The sequence below is a fragment of the Ceratotherium simum genome, chromosome 6 (assembly GCF_057802395.1).
Source record: "Ceratotherium simum simum isolate JZ-2026a chromosome 6, ASM5780239v1, whole genome shotgun sequence".
In the NCBI taxonomy this organism is placed as follows: domain Eukaryota; kingdom Metazoa; phylum Chordata; class Mammalia; order Perissodactyla; family Rhinocerotidae; genus Ceratotherium; species Ceratotherium simum.
The window spans coordinates 91020177-91038603 of NC_141905.1; the positions used below are offsets into that span (position 1 = coordinate 91020177).

General features: G+C 51.5%; 1 pseudogene; it reads left to right on the forward strand.

Annotated features, from left to right (window-relative positions):
* The first annotated feature begins 11318 nt into the window (after nucleotides 1-11318).
* Nucleotides 11319-12215, forward strand: LOC101407277 (olfactory receptor 6B1-like; annotated as a pseudogene).
* The last annotated feature ends 6212 nt before the right edge of the window (nucleotides 12216-18427 follow it).

An 18427-nucleotide genomic window follows, 5' to 3' on the forward strand; every position in this document is an offset into this window, starting at 1 on the left:
GGGGTTGACTATAAAGGGTAGCACCAGGGAGCTTGTGGTAATGACACAGTTAACTCAGTTACTGTGGTGGTTACGTGAAGATACACACATGATAAAATTGTGAGTTACACGGACGCACAAATGGGTGCTTGCATAACCAGCGAAATCTGAATAAACTCCATGGATTGTACCAATATTGATTTCCTGGAGTGTGTACAGTTGGGGCTATTACGAATAAAGCTATTATGGACATTCTTGTAGGAGTCTTTCGGTGGATGGACATGTATTTTCATTTCTCTTGAGTAAGTACCTTGGAGTAGAATGGCTGGATCAGAGGCAGGAGTATGTGAACGTATTATGAAGCCCAAACTCTTCCAAGTGGTCTTACTATTCTGAGTTCTGGTTCCTCCGCCTCCTCTCCAACAGTTGATGTGGTCAATGTTTTTAATTTTGTCCATTCTGGTGTGTGTGGAGTGTTATCTCATGAAGGTTTTGATTTGCATTTTCCTGATGACTAATGATGTTGAGCACCTTTTCATGTGCTTATTGGCCAATCACATATCTTTTGAGAATCATCTGTTGGAGTTATTTGTCTTTTTGTTATTCTTGTTATGTCTTTTTATTATTGATTTGTAGGAGTTCTTTATGTTTTCTGGGTACAAGTTCTTGGTCATTTTCTCCCAGTCTCTGGCTTGCCTTTTCATTTTGTCTTTTGATGAGCAGAGGTTTTAATTCTTATGGAGTCCAATTTATCAATTTTTTCCTTTTTGTATTCTCTTTAAGAAAACTTTGCTTTCCCAAGGTTGTAAAGATATTTTCCTGTGTCTTCTTTTAGATGTTTCATCATTTTAGTGCTTACATTTAGGCCTAGGACCATCTCAAATTCATTCTTGTGTGTGGTGTGAGGGAGATGCCTAGGTTTTTGGTTTTCCTGAGAGGGCTTCTGACACAACTGGCTGAAGGCTCCCCTCTCCCGTAAAATGCCTTTGTGCTCTGACTGAAATCAACTGAGTGTGCGCAGGTTTACTTCTGGACTGCCCATTTGTCCATTCATCTACTTGTCTGTCCTCATGCCAATCCCACTGTCACTGCTTATTGTGGCTATAGAATGAAATGAAATATTATAAGTCCTGACATTTTGTTCTTTTTCAAGATTTTCTGTGGTCATTTGAGGTCCTTTGCATGTCTATTTAAATTTTGGGTTTGGTATGAATAAGTGTTGAACTTGCTCAGATGAATTTCTGCATCTATTGTGATAAGCATGTAATTTCCCTGCTTTATTCTGCTAGTATGGCAAATTACTTTGATGATTTTTGAATGTTAATCTAACCTTCCATTCCTGGGCCAAGTGAGCCTAGTTATGATACATCACGCTTGTTTATGTTGCTAAAATTTAATTGCAAATGTTTTGTGAGGGATTTTATGTACATAAAGTATGCTGTTCTGTATTTTCGTCACAGATTTCGATATCAGGGTTCTGCTGGCCTCAGTAAAATGCATGTGTGAAGCATCTCCTTCTCCTTTATTTCTTCTCTCCAGTTTGTGTATGACGGGCGTTATTTTTCCTTAAGTGTTTTAAGTCATCTGGGTCTGGCTTTTTGTTTGTAGAAGGTTTTGCTTTGTATTCATCATCATTCAGTTTGAAATATTTTCTCATTTCCTTTGCGATTTCTTCTTGGACCCATGGGTTGCTGAGAGGTGTGTTGCTTAGTTTCCAAACATTTCAGGGAGTTTCCAGACACATTTCTTTCGTTGGTTTCTAGTTTAGTTCTGTGTGGTCTGAAAAAATACTCTTATGATTTCAGTCCTTTCAAATGTATTGACATTTATTGTATGGTCCAGGTACATTCTATGTTGGTGAATTTACCATATGCTTTTGAAAAGAACGTGTTTTGTGTGATTGTTCGGTGTAATGTTTTTGAATTTTTATCAGGTCATTTTAGTTGATAGTGTTGTTTATATTTTCTGTGAATAACTGAGTCTTTTGTATATATATTCTGTCAATGACTGAGCATGGAATACTAAATCCTCCAACATATAATATAGTTTTGTCTGTTTCTGCTCTTAGTTGTGTCAGTTTTGGCTTCGTGTATTTTGAAACTGTTAACAATTGCATTCAGCTTTAAGACTACCTTGTCATCCTGGTGGATTGGCCCTGTTGTCATTACAAGATGATCATCAGTCTCAGGAACACTCCTTGTCCTGAAGTCTACCTTGTCTTTCATTCACGTAGCCACACCGGCTTTCACGTACTTACTGTTTGCATGGTATGTATTTTTTTCATTTTTTAATTTTTATCCTATTTGTGTCATTATATTTAAAGCACATCTCTTGTGAATGGCCTATAACTTGGCTTTGTTTTTTTATCCAGTCTGCCACTTTATTAGATTGCCCAGTCCATTTATATTAACTGCAGTGTTGACATGGCAGAGTTTGCCACTTTGCTGTTTGTTTTCTATTTGTCCATCGACTCCTTATTCCTCTTTTCCTAACTTCTTTTGGGTTAATTAAGTATTTTTTTAGAATTCCATTTTATTTCTATCGGCTTTTAGCTATATTGCTAACACAATAGGCATTCCTAACTCACAACATTCTACCTTGAAGTAATATTATAGAATTTCACATAATCCTTTTATTTCATGTCCAATCTGATTTTAATTCTGTCCAATGATTTTTAATAGCAGATATTGTATTTTTCAGTTCTAAGATTTTCATTTGGCTTTTTTCTGGATTATCCATGTCTTACTAAAATTCTCCTTCTCCTTACTCATTATATGCATCTTCTCTTGTAAAGTATTTAACATATATATATATATATATATATATATATAATCCCATCCGGTATAATTTGCATTGCACACAGTATAGTTTTCTTCTCTAAAAGTTTGATTTGGGTCTTTTTTGTATCTTCCATGTCTCTACTTAACTTTTTGAACTAATAAGTGAGTTTAGCAATGTTGCATGACACAAGGTCAGTATGCAAAAATCAACAGTACTTCTGTACACTAGCAACAAACAGTTACAAATTAAAACTTGAAAATACCACTTACAACATCACCAAAAATGTGAATTACTTAGGAATATATCCAACAAAAGAAATGAAAGATCTATACACTGAAAACTACAAGTGACTGCTAAGTCAAATCAAAAAGACCTAAATAAATCGAGAGATATTCTGTGTTCATGGGCCAGAAGACTCAGTGTTGTTAACATGTCAGTTCTCACCAAACTGATCTATAGATTCAATGCAATCTCAGTCAAAACCTCCAGGAAGCATTTTTGTAGAAATTGGCAAACTTATTCTAAAATTCATATGGACGTTCAAAAGACCTAGAAGAGCCAAAACAACTTTGAAAAAGAGTAAGAAATTTGGAGAACCAATACCACCTGATTTCAAGATTTATTATAAAGCTGTAGTAATCAAGAAAATGTGATGTTGGTGTCACGATAGACAAATAGATCAGCGGGACTGAATAGAGAGACTCACAAATATATGGATAACTGATTTCTGTCAGGGGTGCAAAGGTAATTCAGTAGAAAAAAACACACTTTGATCCATACCTCAGACCATATGCAAAAATTAACTCAAAATGAATCAAAGATCTAAATGTAAAACCTAAAGTTATAAAATTTCTAGAAGCAAACACAGGAAAAACTCTTTGTGATCTTGGATTATGAAAATATTTCTTAGATATGACACCCAAAATATGAAATATAAAGGAGCCAATAGATAAATTGGAGTTCATCAAAATTAAAAACTTCTCCTTGAAATAGACTGTTAAGAGAACAAAAACACAAGCTATAGACTGGGAGACAATATTTGAAATTCATGTATCTAATAAAGCACTTCTATCCAGAAGATACTCTCATACTCAAGAATAAAACAACAAACAACCAAATAAAATAATAGGCAAAATATCTGAACTTCAGCAAAGAAGAAACATGGATGGCAAATAACTCATTAGGGAAATGCCAATTAAAACCACAAGGCAAGACCACTACACACCTATTAAAATGGCTAAAATTAAAACTCTGACCACTTGAATTGTTGGAGAGGGTATGGAGGAACCAGAACTCAGAATAGAACGACTGCTGTAGAAAACAGTCCGGGCTTCATAATAAGTTCACACCCTCCTATCCTCTGATCCAGCTGTTCTACTCCTAGGTATTTACCCAAGAGAATTACAACATATGTGTATAAAAAGACTTGTACATGAATCCTCTTAGCAGTATCATTCATAATAGCCAAAAACTGCAAACAACTGAATGTCCATCAACGGGTGAATGACAAACAGACTGTGGACATCCATACAATGGACGTAATAAAATAAACAGGAGTGAACTATGGAACACAACACGGATGGAGCTCAGAATGATGCTGAGTTAAAGAAGCCAGACTGAAAAGAATACATGCTGTATGTGCCATTTACGTGTTTCTAGGAAATGCAGACTGACCTCCAGGGATGGAAAGCAGGTCAGTGGTTGCCTGGGGGTGGGTGTGGGAAGGGCAGGAAGGAGGAGCTCGGGGTGATGGGAAAGCACGTTCTCCTGATTGTGGTGACGGTTTTGTGGGTGCACACGTATGTCAAAACTACCCACACCGTACACTTCAAATATGTACTGTTTATTGTATGTCAATTATACCTCAATAACACTGTTTTTAAAGAAACATAAACCTCCCACAAAGAAAACCCAGGCCCAGAGCCAGTAGAACGGGCAATGTGTGCAAAGCCTACTAATTAACACCCATGCTGGCTCTTCTCCAGGAGTGCAAAGTTGGTCTAACACCAGAAAACTAACCTTGGTAACGTGCCACACTGAAATACTAAGGGAGAAAAGTCATATTGTCATCTGAACAGATGCCAAAAAATTTATAAAATTCAATATCCATTTATGATAATAGATAAATACAGTCTTGCAAACTAGAAATAGGAGGAAATTTCCTTAATCTGATAATAAGTATCATCGAAACACAACTCACAGCAAACATCCTGCTTTCTGAAGCCAGAGACAGCACAGGAGGCTGCTCTCACCACATCTGCTGACATTGCCCCGGACGTCCCCATCGGTGCAGGAGGTTACGAGAAGTCAAGAAAAGGTTGGAAATGAGAGTGAAACCATCATTACTCAGAGACAGGGCCACCGGGAATGTAAAAAATCCAGAGGAATCTAGAGGTAAGTCAGAAGAACTCATAGAAAGTTTGGGAAGGGCACTGGACACAGTCAATAAACAAAAGTCACTTGTCTTTCAACGTAAGAGCAATAAACAGAAAATGAATTCTTTTAAATAGTTACCACTTACAAAAGTTACAGAAATATTGAATATCTAGGAATTGCTCTAATGAAAGATGTGGAAGACTTTATGCAGAAAATTGAGAGACATTAAAGGAAAGTTTAAGCAAGTGTGGAAATACACCAAGTTTATGGGCTGGAAGACTCAATCTTGCAAAGACATAAGATTTCCCCAAATTAAACTATCGAAGGAGGGGAACTGGATTTGACAGAATGATTCTAAAATTTACATAGAAATCCCATGGGCGGAACAGCCATCCAAGTCAGTACAAGCAGAACTGAGCAGCTGGGTCTGGAGTAACAGTAATGGAGTCATTGGGGTTTCCCAGGCTGTGCTGGCTGGGCAGCTTGGGGTGAAGCAGAGAGCAGGGCTGGCAGTGGAGTCCCCCCTTCCCGCATACACCACTGAGTGCCTCCAAGGGCCAGTCAGAGGCTGGAGTTGGGGAGGCCTCCTGCCTAGCTGATGGGAACGCTCACGTGGGCATGAACATACCAATGGGGTAAGGATGCTGGCGCCCAAGGGGCAGAGAGGCTGGGGCTTCCTGCCCTTTATTTATAAGACAGGAGGCTGGAGCCTGTTTCCAGGCCAATGTGAGAAGCCAGAAGAGAAAGAAGGTGAAGACCCAGGAGGAAGCCCCCAGGAAGGGTCCTCAGGAGGTGGGGGATGGGGTGGAGAGCTGGGCACAGGCTGGCCAAGGCCCCCCAGGATGTGTGTGGACAAAGATAAGGTCTCTGCGGGGTAAGCAGGAAACCAGGCACCCCTGCCGGTTGGCTTGCTTTCTGAGAAGGGGTGGGGGCAGGTAGAGAGTTCAGGAAGCCATCCCAGAAGGCAGAGGGCAGAGGCCAGAGCGAGGGCTGCGGGCACTCACGTGGAGCTGCGGGGCTCTGCTGCAGGGACAGAGACTGGGGGCTCTGCAGGTGGTGGGGTGAGCGCTGACCCTGCAGGTGGGGAGGGGGTGGCGCTCATGGAGGTGGGCCAAGGGGTGTCGTGGGTATGACCCTGAGAAATGGGCAGCACCTTAGTCCCCACATCTCAGACCCAGAGGTGAAGTTCTGGGTGAGGGGAAGCTGGGGTGTCATTGGGGAGGGGCTGAGATGGCCTGGGGGAGCAGGGCCCTGGGAAGCAGGAGGTTGAGGAACCAGCGGCCGCAGGTTGGGTGGGCTGTCCATGGGTGCTGGGGTTCCCAAGAAGAAAGTCTTCAAGAGCGAGAGGTCCCAGTAGCTCTGCAGCCTCGGTGCCTGAACAGCCTCCGGGGCCGTCCGACCCCTGACCCTAGAGGGCCTGTGGTCCCAGCCTCCTGGGAGGGCGCAGGCGTGGGGAGATTTGCACCAGGGACTCTGGGGGAGGCGGGGGTGCTCATGTGGGGCCGAGAGCCACATCCCCTGGGAGGTTTTAGTGCCTTTCTGCAAAGTGGCCTGGTTGGCACGGGCGGATCCGAGGGGAGCTGAGGGCCGAGGTGCTGCGGACAGAGGCCCAGAGGGTGGGCAGCCCTGCCCAGGAGCCCACAGCCGCTCCCCTGCCTCGAGGCCCAGCGGGGAGAGATGGCATAGGACCGAGAGAGTGGACGTGTGGCGACGCCATCCACACATCTGAGGGTCCTCCCTGGGTCATCAATGTGGCCACATCAGCTCTCGGCCCCCTAAAATTACAGCCTGAATCGACCCATCATGAAGTCTTTAAATAGTCACCACTTACACCATCCCTCTTCCCACCTGGCCCTGCCCGGCTCCTTTCTCATCCACACCCTCATCCGCGAGGCCCCCGTCCGTGGTCTTCTCCTCAGTCTCACGACGTAAGACCGTCACACCCTGATGGACCCTGAATCCCCACTCCCAGCCCAGCTCTGACTCCAGACTCATGTGTCCACGTCTCCACCTGTCTCTTCACCTCTAAATCAGCACGTGAGACTTACTCCCGACTCCCCCAGCCCTCCAGCCCCCGATCCCGGAGCCGTGGACTCCTCACTCTTCCACACGGCAGGAGCTTGTCTGCTCGGTGCTGTGTCCCGAGTGAGAGCCTGACCTGAGCCGCAGTAAGGAGCCAGCCAACATCACTGAGTGACGAATGAGTAAACGTGACTTCTGTAAAGTGACTTTGGGGCAGAGACACAGAGACAACCTGCTCCCCCCACCCCAGGGCCCCTGGATAGGGCAGCCCCAGAGGCTCTACTGGGGCCAGGACCCCATGCTGGGTGGGCAGCTCTAGCCACCTCGACGGGGCTGGTCAGCTGTCCACTGTGGCCTGTGGGGTCCCTTCTTGGATTGAGCACAGACAGTAGCTGAAGGGCAGTGTGGCAGACACTGGACCCCGTGCCAGGGAGGAGGCTCAGCCGGACCACTCTGAGCCAGCGGCTCTCAGCCGACCTGGAGACCCCACCAGGAGAGCAGGGTCCGGGGCACGTCCTGGGCCCGCTCCTGCACCACAGCTCTGGCCAGGTGGAGGCAGTGGTTTCTGCTCCAGCCCCTCTGCTGCACGGAGCACTGCTGGGTGGGTGAGGGTGCCTCCATACCTGTACCCGATCCCAGATCCCTCCTGCCATCCAGATCACACTGCCCTGTCCCCAAGAGGACGGCAGGAAGGGGTACAGGTTTCCATTTGGCCTCTGATTCTGGCCACTTTGGCTTACGGCTTGTCAAGGGGGAGGCAGGTCCCTGGGTGGAGACCTGAGGGGCATCCCAGGAGGAGCTGCCTGTGTCCAGGTGTCTCGTGCACCAGACCCTGGGACAGCAGGAGGGAAGGAACCTGGCTCCCTCTGCCCAGCTCCAGCTCCTCCTCCACCGCCTCTGTCTTCTGTGTGTTCATTTCATATGAGGAGGGAGTGAGTGAGGGCTGAGGCTGGCTTCCCCTTTACGACAGGATTATCCTTTAGAAACACACTCCTGGCCTGGGAAGGGGGTGCGTGGGCTCCCGGTCTGCCTGGTCCTCGGCCGCTCTCCCCACGCAGGCGGGACGTGCCCAACAGCAGGAGACTGGGGTCCCTCCTGCTTTTCCCCCAAAACTTGATTCCTGCTCCTGTGCAGTACAGGCACTGGAGGAGGCCCCTGCTTCCGTCCGTCTGGTGCATCCGGCACCGACTGCTGTCTCCAACTAGAGGGGTCTCTTTCATTGTGAGGGGGTCTTTGAAGCCAGGCTCCTCTCACCTTCATCCTCCATGCTCTGTCCTGGTTGGAACAGATCCGGATGGTCACAGGGAACCCGGCAGCCCAGGGAGGGAGAGGTCCTCGGGGCCCAGCACCCAGGGCTGGTTTCAGCTGAGGGCAGGACGTGGCCTTGTGAGAGCCCGTGGTCAGCCTCTGTCAGCCCTGACCCCGCCCTCATCCCCCTGCAGAACCATGCCCGCTGCCTCTCCCACGCTGAGCCCCTCTGAGCGCTCCAGGACCAGAAAAGGAACCATGTTTGCCAGGTCCCTGCCCCAAGTGAGCGGCACTGAGTCCTCCGGAGTTCAGAGAACTGTCAGACCCTCCCCGCCACAGGTCAGCGCAGAGAGTAGGGCAGGGCTGGGGCTCAAGTCCAGATCCGCCACCTAAAACCTTGTTAGCCTCCCACAGGTGAGAGCGGAGGGGTTCATGTGCCTGTGTGTGCACCTGTGTGTCTGCATGTGTGTCTGTGTGTGCACCTGCGTGTCTGTGTGTGTGCACCTGAGTGTCTGTGTGCACCTGTGTCTGTGTGTGTCTTAGTGTGCACCTGTGTGTATGTGTGCACCTGTGTGTCTGTGTGTGCACCTATGTGTCTGTGTGTGCCTGTGTGTGCACCTGTGTGTCTGTGCACCTGTGTGCACCTGTGTGTCTGCATGTGCACCTGTGTGTCTGTGTGCTCCTGTGTGTCTGTGTGTGCACCTGTGTGTCTGTGTAACTGTGTGTGTCCATGTGTGTCTGCGTGTGCACCTGTGTGTCTGTGTGTGCACCTGTGTATGTGCCTGTGTCTGTGTGTACCTGTGTGTCTCTATGTGCCTATGTTTGTGAGCACACCTGTGTGGACCCATGCATGAGTGACGTTGGGCAGGAAGCCCGTCCAGGGTCTGTTGGTAAACAGAGCTGTGTCTGCATGAGGAGCAGGGTGTCTGTGGCTTGGCGTTTATCCCTGTGTCAGAGCTGTGTTTGTTAACGTGTTTTTGTGGGAGAGGGTGTGGCTCATGAGGCTTGGATGAGGGGCTTGGTGTCTGTCGGTCTCCTGGGCAGACGTGGACATCTGTGTGTCTGTCTAAGGCCTGGGTGCCGACGTCTGTGTGTGGGGGGGTCTGGATCTGCTTGGGGGTGCATGTCCCGGTGTGGAGGTGGATGTAGCTTTGACTCAGGGTACCTGGGTGTGAATCTGAGTTTGGGGGATGGGTGTGTGTGATTCTGTGCTCAGGTCAGGTTTGGGGAGCATGTGTTTTGGCTGATGCATCTCAGTGAAGTGCAGTGACCTTCCACCGTCTCCATGTGTCTGTGTGACGAGGACGTGGGTTCCTGCTGCAACACCTCCCCCGCCCCATCCCGTCAGATAAGGCAGTGCTTCTGCTTGTCTTTCAGATAGACAAGGGAGACTGGATGAGGAGAGATGTTTGTTCCAAGTCCCACAGCGGGTCAGCGGCCGATCTGAGTAGACACCAGTTGTCGGGGTCACCAGGAGCCATGGTGGGGGGATAGAGATAGAGGGACACAGGGGTCATTTTACCCAGGGCCCCAGCCACACCAAAGGACGACCCCACCAAGATCCGACACTCCTGTTGCTCAGCGTCACCTCCGTCCTGCAGGCCACTGGACGCCCCAGAGCGAGTGCAGCAGGTGTGCAGGCCTTCTGTGGTCCTGGGGGCTCATGTGCCCCCCACCCCCTCTTGTGAGCCCAGTGAGGGTCCCGCTGATCCTCGGACAGCTGAGAGATGCGAGGCACGGAGAGGGCAGGTGATGTGTCCAAGGCACAGGGGGCCGGGGGAGGGCCCCACCCTCTGGAGCTCTGGGCTCTGCTGCCCCCCGAATGCGCCACCTGGAGAAGGACTGAGCAGCACATGGAGGAGGGCAGAGGTGGAGAGAGGCCGGGGAGTGCTGGAGTTCCAGGAGATGGCACTGCGGAGGGGACTCAAGTGGGGCCTGGGGCTGGGGGAGCCCAGGCTGCAGGGCTCTGGGCACACAGGCCTCCTGGAGAAGGTGTGGTCCAGGGAACATCTACTCCATCAGGGCCGGTGGGGGGCTGCTCTGGGTTCAGCTCTGAGGCTTCAGGGCGGGCTGAAGCTTGCATGGGGGGCGCCCCCTGAGGGCTCCTGGTGGTAAGATGCAGGACAGGGGCCACACAGCCTGTGGTCCATGGAAATGTTCCAGGGGGGCCTGTTCCTGGAACGAAGAGGACAGGCTGATGTGGGGCAGGGTGCAGGGGCACTGTACAGGGCTCAGCCACATTTCGGGGAGCATCAGAGTCACAAACCCACAGGCCGCCAGGAGTGAAGAGACCCAGGCTGCCACAGCCAGGCGGGGGCAGAGGGAGCTGGCTTCTGTCTTCAGGATCTGGTCCTTCCAAGCCCTTGAAAATAACTCCTTGCAGCAGGAGGAAGCTGTCACCAGCCCTGCCCCCTGGAAGCCCCCTGAGCGTCACTGAGGGGGCTGGGACCAGAGGGCACAGGGCACCAGGCCCCAGAACCTCCTTGCTCAGCCGTGGCTACAGTGAAGCAGCTCTGCCTCATGCATGCCTGTTTGCAGGCTCCCGTCGGGCTCCTGAGGCCCCCTCGTGGTGCTTTGCACGTCCCCTCATGAAACAACAGCATCTGTCCAACGTCTGTGGCCAGGGCCCGCTGGCAGCCCCAGAGCAGAGCCCACGTCTGTCCAGCTCCCACCTAGTGCCAGGCGGAAACTGGAGGATGCTGTGGGCCAACCATGGGCCCTCTGGAGGGACACAGAGAGGACCGGGCCCCCCCTCCCACCGTGGGGAGCTCCTCACACACAGCAAAGGGGGGGCAGCATCCCCCACCCCCCTCACCTCCCCTCCCCCACCTCCCCCCACTTCTCCTCTCCCTCCCCCAACCCTCAGCCGCATCTAACACGCTGCCTCCGCCCCCCGGCGGGGTCATGCTGCCATGTCTGCCAGGGACAACCGCTCAGAAGTGACCGAGTTCATCCTGATGGGCTTCCCGGGCTCACTGGGCCTGCACATGTGCCTGCTGGTGCTGTTCCTGCTGGCTACACTCTGACTGTCATGGAGAATGTGGTCGTCATTGCTGTGATCCGCATCAGCACCCCCTGCACAAGCCCATGTACATCTTCCTGGGCAACCTGTCCTTCCTGGAGGTGTGGTACATCTCCGTCACCATGCCCAAGCTGCTGCTCAGCCTGGTGGGGCCCGAGCTCCGCCGCGTCTCCTTCTCGGGCTGCATGGCGCAGCTGTACTTCCTCCTGGCGTGGGCCTGCACTGAGTGCGCACTCCTGGGCGTCATGGCCTTCCACCACTACGTGGCCATCTGCAGCCCCCTGCGCTACCTGGCCGTCATGAGCCCTGGCCTCTGCAGCCTTCTGGCGGCCGGGTCCTGGCTCTCGGCCTTCAGCATCTCCCTGGGAAAGGTCTTCATCTTGTGCCTGGGCTACTGTGGCCCCAACGTCATGAACCACTTCTTCTGTGACGTGTCCCCGCTGCTGAGGCTGGAGTGCCCCAACACGTCCATGGCTGAGCTTGTGGACTTCCTCCTAGCGCTGCTCATCCTGCTGGGGCCGGGGCTGCTCACCGTCTCCTCCTACACCGCCGTCATCAGCGCCGTGCTGTGCATCCCGTCTGCCTTCTTCTACTTGGCCTCCCTCTTCATCTACACCCGGCCGCGCGCTATCTACTCCTTCGACCTCAACAAGCTGGTGTCCGTGGCCTACTTGGTGCTCATGGCCCTGCTGAACCCCGTCATCTACTGCACGTGGAACCGGAGGTCAAACAGGCGCTGTGCGGGGCGGCGCAGCGGCCAGCCCAGGCCCTGGGTGCCTCTTCCTAGGGGCCTCCCCAGGACCCCACGCTTGCTTGGACACTCGGAAGCCTGCAGCTCTTTCGTCTGTCCACTCACCAGCTGCACCAGGTGGCCAGGGGCCAGAGCGAGGGACTGAAGGCGGCAGTCAGCACGTCCTCCCTGTCCTTGCCCAGGACACAGGCCTGCTGGTGACTGCACGGGAACTCACAGCCTGGCTTGGACACCTGGATGCAACAGGTGCAGCTCTGGTCAGTCCTGCTGCACAGTGAGGTCTCCACGGTGTGAGGGACGGGGGGGCGGGGACACGGGGTCTGTTCCGTGGGCATGGGTGCGTTTGTGGGATGAGGATGCATTTGCGAGTTGTCCCAGCAGGAGTGGGGTGCTCTGCGGGGAACAGTAATGATGGAGGCAGAGAGAGGAGAGCCAGTCCCAAAACCAGAAGGGGCTGAGGTATAGGGCTGGCCGGGGCCCTGGGGTGACCAGTGGGGCTGAGAAGGCGTTATCTGAACATCCTCCTGTGGAGGCGGAAGACACTGGAGAGCTTTAAGCAGGGCAGTGATGTGCTCAGATTCTCATTTTAGAAAGACACCTCTGCAGCTGTGGAGAGAGGGGCCCTGGAGGGCGGGAGGAGGTTCAAGGGACCAGGCGAGAGCCTGTTGAGACTGTCTTGAGCCCAGAGGCAGAAGGGGAGGCTGGGGGTGGTGGGCGGAGATGGGGCAGGAGGACGCAGCCCAGTCAGGATGCCGGGAGGAAGCACAGTGGAGGGACCAGGGACAAGCCACAATGTCGGCTTGGGTTGGGGGCAGCTGCCCCAGGCTGAGGATGGAAAGCATCCGCAGAGGAGTGACGGGCTGAGAGCAGGCAGGGGCCTGACGGGGGCCTCATGGGCCAGGCGAGGCTTGTGGACCTCACGGCGATGGGAAGCCACTGAAAGTCTTTGAGCGTGGCAGGCATAAAATCATATCTGAGTTTTTAAGAGATTGTTCTGACTTCAGAGTGGATGGTGGATATGGGAGCAGAAGATGAAAGCAGAAGTCCTGGAATGAGGGAGCTGGGGAGGCCCGGGTGAGAGGCTGCGCCACCTCGGACTTGGTGCAGGACAGGATTAGAAAGCCGCTTGGGACCTAGAACCCGAGATCTTGGATGTGCTGAGGATCGTCCTAGACACTCTGGGATCTCAGCACTCCGAGGCACCGGCAGGTGAGCAAAGGGGGCGGACAGGGTGAGCCCATGTACCGTGAGGATGGGGCGCCATCCACCCGCCGGGCAGGTCGGGGAGGGAGATGCTGAGTTCAATTTTGAAAATATCCAGTAGGACTTTCCATACCTGGGTCTGGAGCCCCTGAGAGAAAAGTGGGCTAAAAACAAACCTTTCGGAGTCACCAGCAAAGAGCGAGGAGTCCAAGTCAGGAGTGTGAGAGGCCGCCAGGGCGGGCGAGCTCTGGAAGAGAAGGGGCTGGAGACGCCCCTCCGAGAAGGAGCATAGAGGACAGAGGACACGTGAGGGGGGAGCTTCCGAGAGGCGCCCAGCAGAGCCGCTGCCCAGAACTGGGCGAAATGAGGACTGAGAGTGTCCGCTGGGCTTGTGGACGGAAGGTCAGACATCAGGGAGGGGAGGGCAGTGTCCAGGGGCACAAACGGCTGTGAGGACGCAGAGGGCAGGGGATGAGGAAAGTCTCCCTCGGAGGTGGGCCCTCTGTGCCTCCGCCTGTTAAGACTCGAGACGGCTGATGAGAAAGCGTCCAGAGAAGGCGCTGAGGTGAGAGGGCAGCGCAGACCCCCACTGAGGGTGGGAATGGGGTGCGGGGGATAGGCGGGACAGCCTCAGCTGGGAAGGAGGACGCCCCCTGCGTGGCGGCCCCAGCACTCAAACCGCTCTTGAGGCCTCAACGTCCCCGCAGTTCCCAGCCTGGGGAACCCTGGTGGGGGTCTCCCTACCAGCCTTTCCAGAAGGAAGGAGCACCTCCTGCGCCGCGTCTGTGCCGGCCCTCCCCTCCAGGCCACACCCGGGGGGTCGCTGGGCTGTGTCCAGGACATTCTCATCCTAAACTCCACCCCCGTCCCAGCACCTCCCTGAGGCACCAGCAGGACCCACCTTTGGGCTCCAGACCCACAGCTGCCCCTCGACAGCCCACCGTGGGCCTCACAAGCCCTCGCTCCACACGGCCCACCTCCCCCCCCACTGAACAGTGATGACCCTCTCCTCCAGGCGGGACAGAGACCCCGCCTCTGCCTCATGGCTACCCTCCTGCCTCCCTCCTCTGCTCACTCCACATCTCCCACCCTGCAGGGCTGCTGCCTGCCCGCTCTGAGCCACACCTGCTGGGACCCTCCTGGTCCCCCACCCCTCCCCCACCCACTCAGCAGATCCTGTCATCAGACCCCTACTGTCCATAAGACAAATTCCCAAATCCTTATCAGGACCCTGTGACCCAGCCCTCAAACCTCAGGCCTGGGTCCCCCATGCTGCATCCCAATGCTGGCCGGTCACCAGCGCATCCCTGTCTGCTCCTGTTGGGCCCCAGCCTCTACCTGAGGACACTGAGGGAGGGTAGTGCCCTCTGCCCGGACCCCTCCCACCAGCTTGTCTCCAAGCGGAGCTGGCACAGAGAGACAACCGCTAAGCTGCCCTGCTCCTAGGGCTGTCCAAGCGTGTCTGTCCATCTATTCATTCATTTGTTCCATGTCCATCCCCCCACTTGGCGATTGAAGTGCCATATGGGCTGGCCACGCCACTCTGCCCACCCTGCACCCCATGCAGGCCCAAGAACCAGTCCACTCAGCCGAGCCAGCACTGCCTGCTCTTTCCGCCTCATCTGATGCTCCACCCGTCTGTTTTCCCAGACTTTGGAAGACGTGTACTTCCAGTGGCTCCTCCTTTCTCTCCACACTGGGAAGATGGCGCTGCTGTGGCAGGGAAGGAAGAGGCCCCCACCCTGGCTTGTCTGAGCCCCGATGCTCCAGAGCCCCACAAGGCAGGATGCCCATTCGCGGGTGACGACACGAGCTCCCATGGGCCAATTCTCACCCCACAACACCTGCCACCCTCTGTCCTGTTGACCACTCCCAGGTCCCCTCCAAGTTCTCCTCTGTCTTCCTCCTCCCCCCACACCCAGTGAGGATGCGGTTTCTATTAAGGACAGTGAATTGAGCACAACTCGCTCCCTCCTTAAATCCCCCCCAGAGTGATGGTACGAGAACCTGTGGTAATGAGAATGACAGAGGGGAAAACAGGAACAGAGTTTGAGAAACTGGATACAGGAGCAGACCCAGCAGAGCAGAGAGGACCAAAGTGCAAGCCCCCGGTAGGCAAAGCCCAAGTGAGATGCTGCCTGCTTGAGGCTCAAATTCGGCAGGGGCACCAGGTGCCTCTGAAAGGGAGATGCTAGTGGGGCTGAAAGTGGGGATTTGTGGAAGGCGGTGAAGCCCAGCCTGACCCCACAAGAACTCTGGAGACGGGGATCGTGAGCTAGGGGGAGCCAGGAGGATCCAGGACTAGGGCACACCCAGAGGTCTGAGGGCAGAGGGACAGACATCAGGGCATCAGAAAGGTCCCTGTGCTGAACGTGAACCCCAGCCCCGACCGGGTCCCTATATAACTCCCAGACGGGAGCCTGGACAACACTTCCCTGAGGAATCTGGGCATCCTACAACTCAAAGAACTAAGGACACTGGCAGCTGGGGGTCCTCCAGCCGAGTGACCCTACCAGGCGTGGTCAGCACTTCCTATTTCTTCCTATTTCTTCCAGATCTCTGACGAGGACCTCCAGCAGGGAAGACAGAGCGAAACTGAGAGCAAGAGAGGAAGTTGGAGGGACAGAGCAGGAAGGGAGAAGTTTCATGAGCATCCTCGTCGACATGAGAAAACGTGGAGTGCATCCCTGAAACAGTAGAACACTACAGGAAGAGAAAAAAGAAAGAGAAAATGCAGAGAAAAAGAGACAGAGAAAACTCTCGCAAATTGGAACAATGATGGCAGAAATAAAAACGCGGTAAGGACCGGAAATGAACTGAAGAAATCACTCAGTCAAACCAAAAAGTGATGTGGAAAATGACATCAAACATGTTTTAAGATCAGAGAATTAGCCCAAGAGATCCACTGTCTAAGCAACAGCTCTGGAAAGCTCAGAGAAGTCAGTGAGGAGGTGTCAGAGGACACCATCTTGGAGAATCGAGCGGTCCAGGTTAACCCATTCCTGGAGGAAAGCAGACACACACGGGAGTGAGAGCTGTGTGAACCCTCTCGAAACAGCACAGGCACAAGCGTGAGTGAGGAGGTGCCAGGCTGAGGGTCAGGAGACGATGGTGCCTGGAGAGGTGAGTGCAGCGCTCGGCCGTGGGCCAGCGGAGGCCTCGCAGGGCAGAGGGCCCTATCAGCCTCAGACTCTGCCGACAGGGACACCCCTGAAACCCACACCCTGCCTGGGGGCTGCAGCCCAGGAATGAGGGTGAACTGGGCAAGACCCAGCCTCACAAGCCCAGGACAACCTGGAGTCATCAGCTGGAACTTGGGGTCACATGATTCTAGACAACTAGCACCACCCTGCGTCTGGAAGAAGTAAAAAGGCACAAAAAATCCCTTCTGGAGGAAAACACCAGCAGAGTGAGGTCCAGTTGCTGTTTCAGAGAACTCTCCAACGCAATACTCAGCACGCAGTCAGAGATCATCAGATACGTGGAGAAACACAGCTTGTGAGCAAGAGCAGGTGGTTGGCTTATCAGAAACAAACTCAAAACAACTGTCCTTCCAAGAGCCAAGGGGACAAACAGGTAGAAAGTAGGGAGGACAGAGACTTGAAGAACGCGACCAGCTTGACCCAACCAGCATCTAGAGGACATTCCACCCAACGCAGAAGAACATACATTTTTCTTGAATGCACGTGGAACATTTACCGAGATAAACTCATACTCTAGGCCACAAGATACGTCTCAAATTAAAAAGAATCAAAAGCAATACAAAGCATGTTTTCTGACCATAATAGAATTAAGATAGAAATCAATAAAAGAGTACGACCTCTGAAAACCTCCAAATATTTGGAAACAATACACTTCTAAATAACCTGTTAGTTACATAAGAAATCAAAAGAGAAATAAGAAAAAATTTTTAAATTAATATGAAAGCTCAACATATCAAAAAGGGTGGGATTCCACAAACGCAGTACCAGAGGCAAGTTTACAGAACCACACACCTATGTCGGAAGGAAGAAAGGCCGTAAATCAACATCATCAGCTTCCGTACTAAGAAACTAGAAATATAATAACAAATTCACACAAAATAAGCAGAATAAAGGAAATAATAAACATCAGAGCAACAAAATCAAAATAAACAGGTGGGATGACATCAAGCTAAAAAGCTTCTGCACAGCAAAGGGAACCATCCACAAAGTGAAAGGGCAACCTGTGGAATGAGAAAATATTTGCAAGTCAAAGATCTGATAAAGGGTTAATATCCAAAATATACTAATAACTCCTAGAACTCAACAGCAAAAAAACAAATAACTCAATTGAAAAATGGGCAGAGGACTTGAATAGACATTTCTCCAGAGAAGGCACACAGATGGCCAGCAGGAAGAGTTTGTGTATTATTTTTTCCTTAAATGTTTTGTGGAATTCACCAGTGAAGCCATCTCCTGAAGTTTTGTGCGTGTGGGAAAGTTTTTATTTTCAAATTTAATAGATATTGAGCTATTTATGTGATCTGTTTCTTCTTGAGTGAGCTTTGACAGTTTGTATCTTTCAAGCAATTTATTTAACCTAAGCTGTCAAATTTATTGGCATAAAGTTGTTCGTAATATTTTCTTATTATCCTTTTAAGATCTGTAGAGATGTCACCCCTCTCGTTCTTGATATTGGTAATTTGTGTCTTACCTTAATTTTCCCTGGTCAGCCTGAATAGAGATAGATCAACTTTATTGACAGTCTCAGAGAACCAGCTTTTGGTTTCATTGATTTTCTCTATTGTTTTTTCTGTGTTTTACTTCACTGATTTCTGCTCCAATCTTCTTTCCCCCAGGTTTACTGAGAAATAATTGACATATATCACCGTATAAGTTTAAGCGTACAGCATGATGGTTTGGTTTACATATACTGTGAAACAACCGCTGGAGTAGATTCAGCTAACCTCCATCTTCTCATATAGATACAATAAAAAGAAATTGTATTTCTATATACTAGCAACAAACAACACGGAATTGAAATATTTGTAAAATACCATTTGCAGTAGTGCCAAAAAATATAAA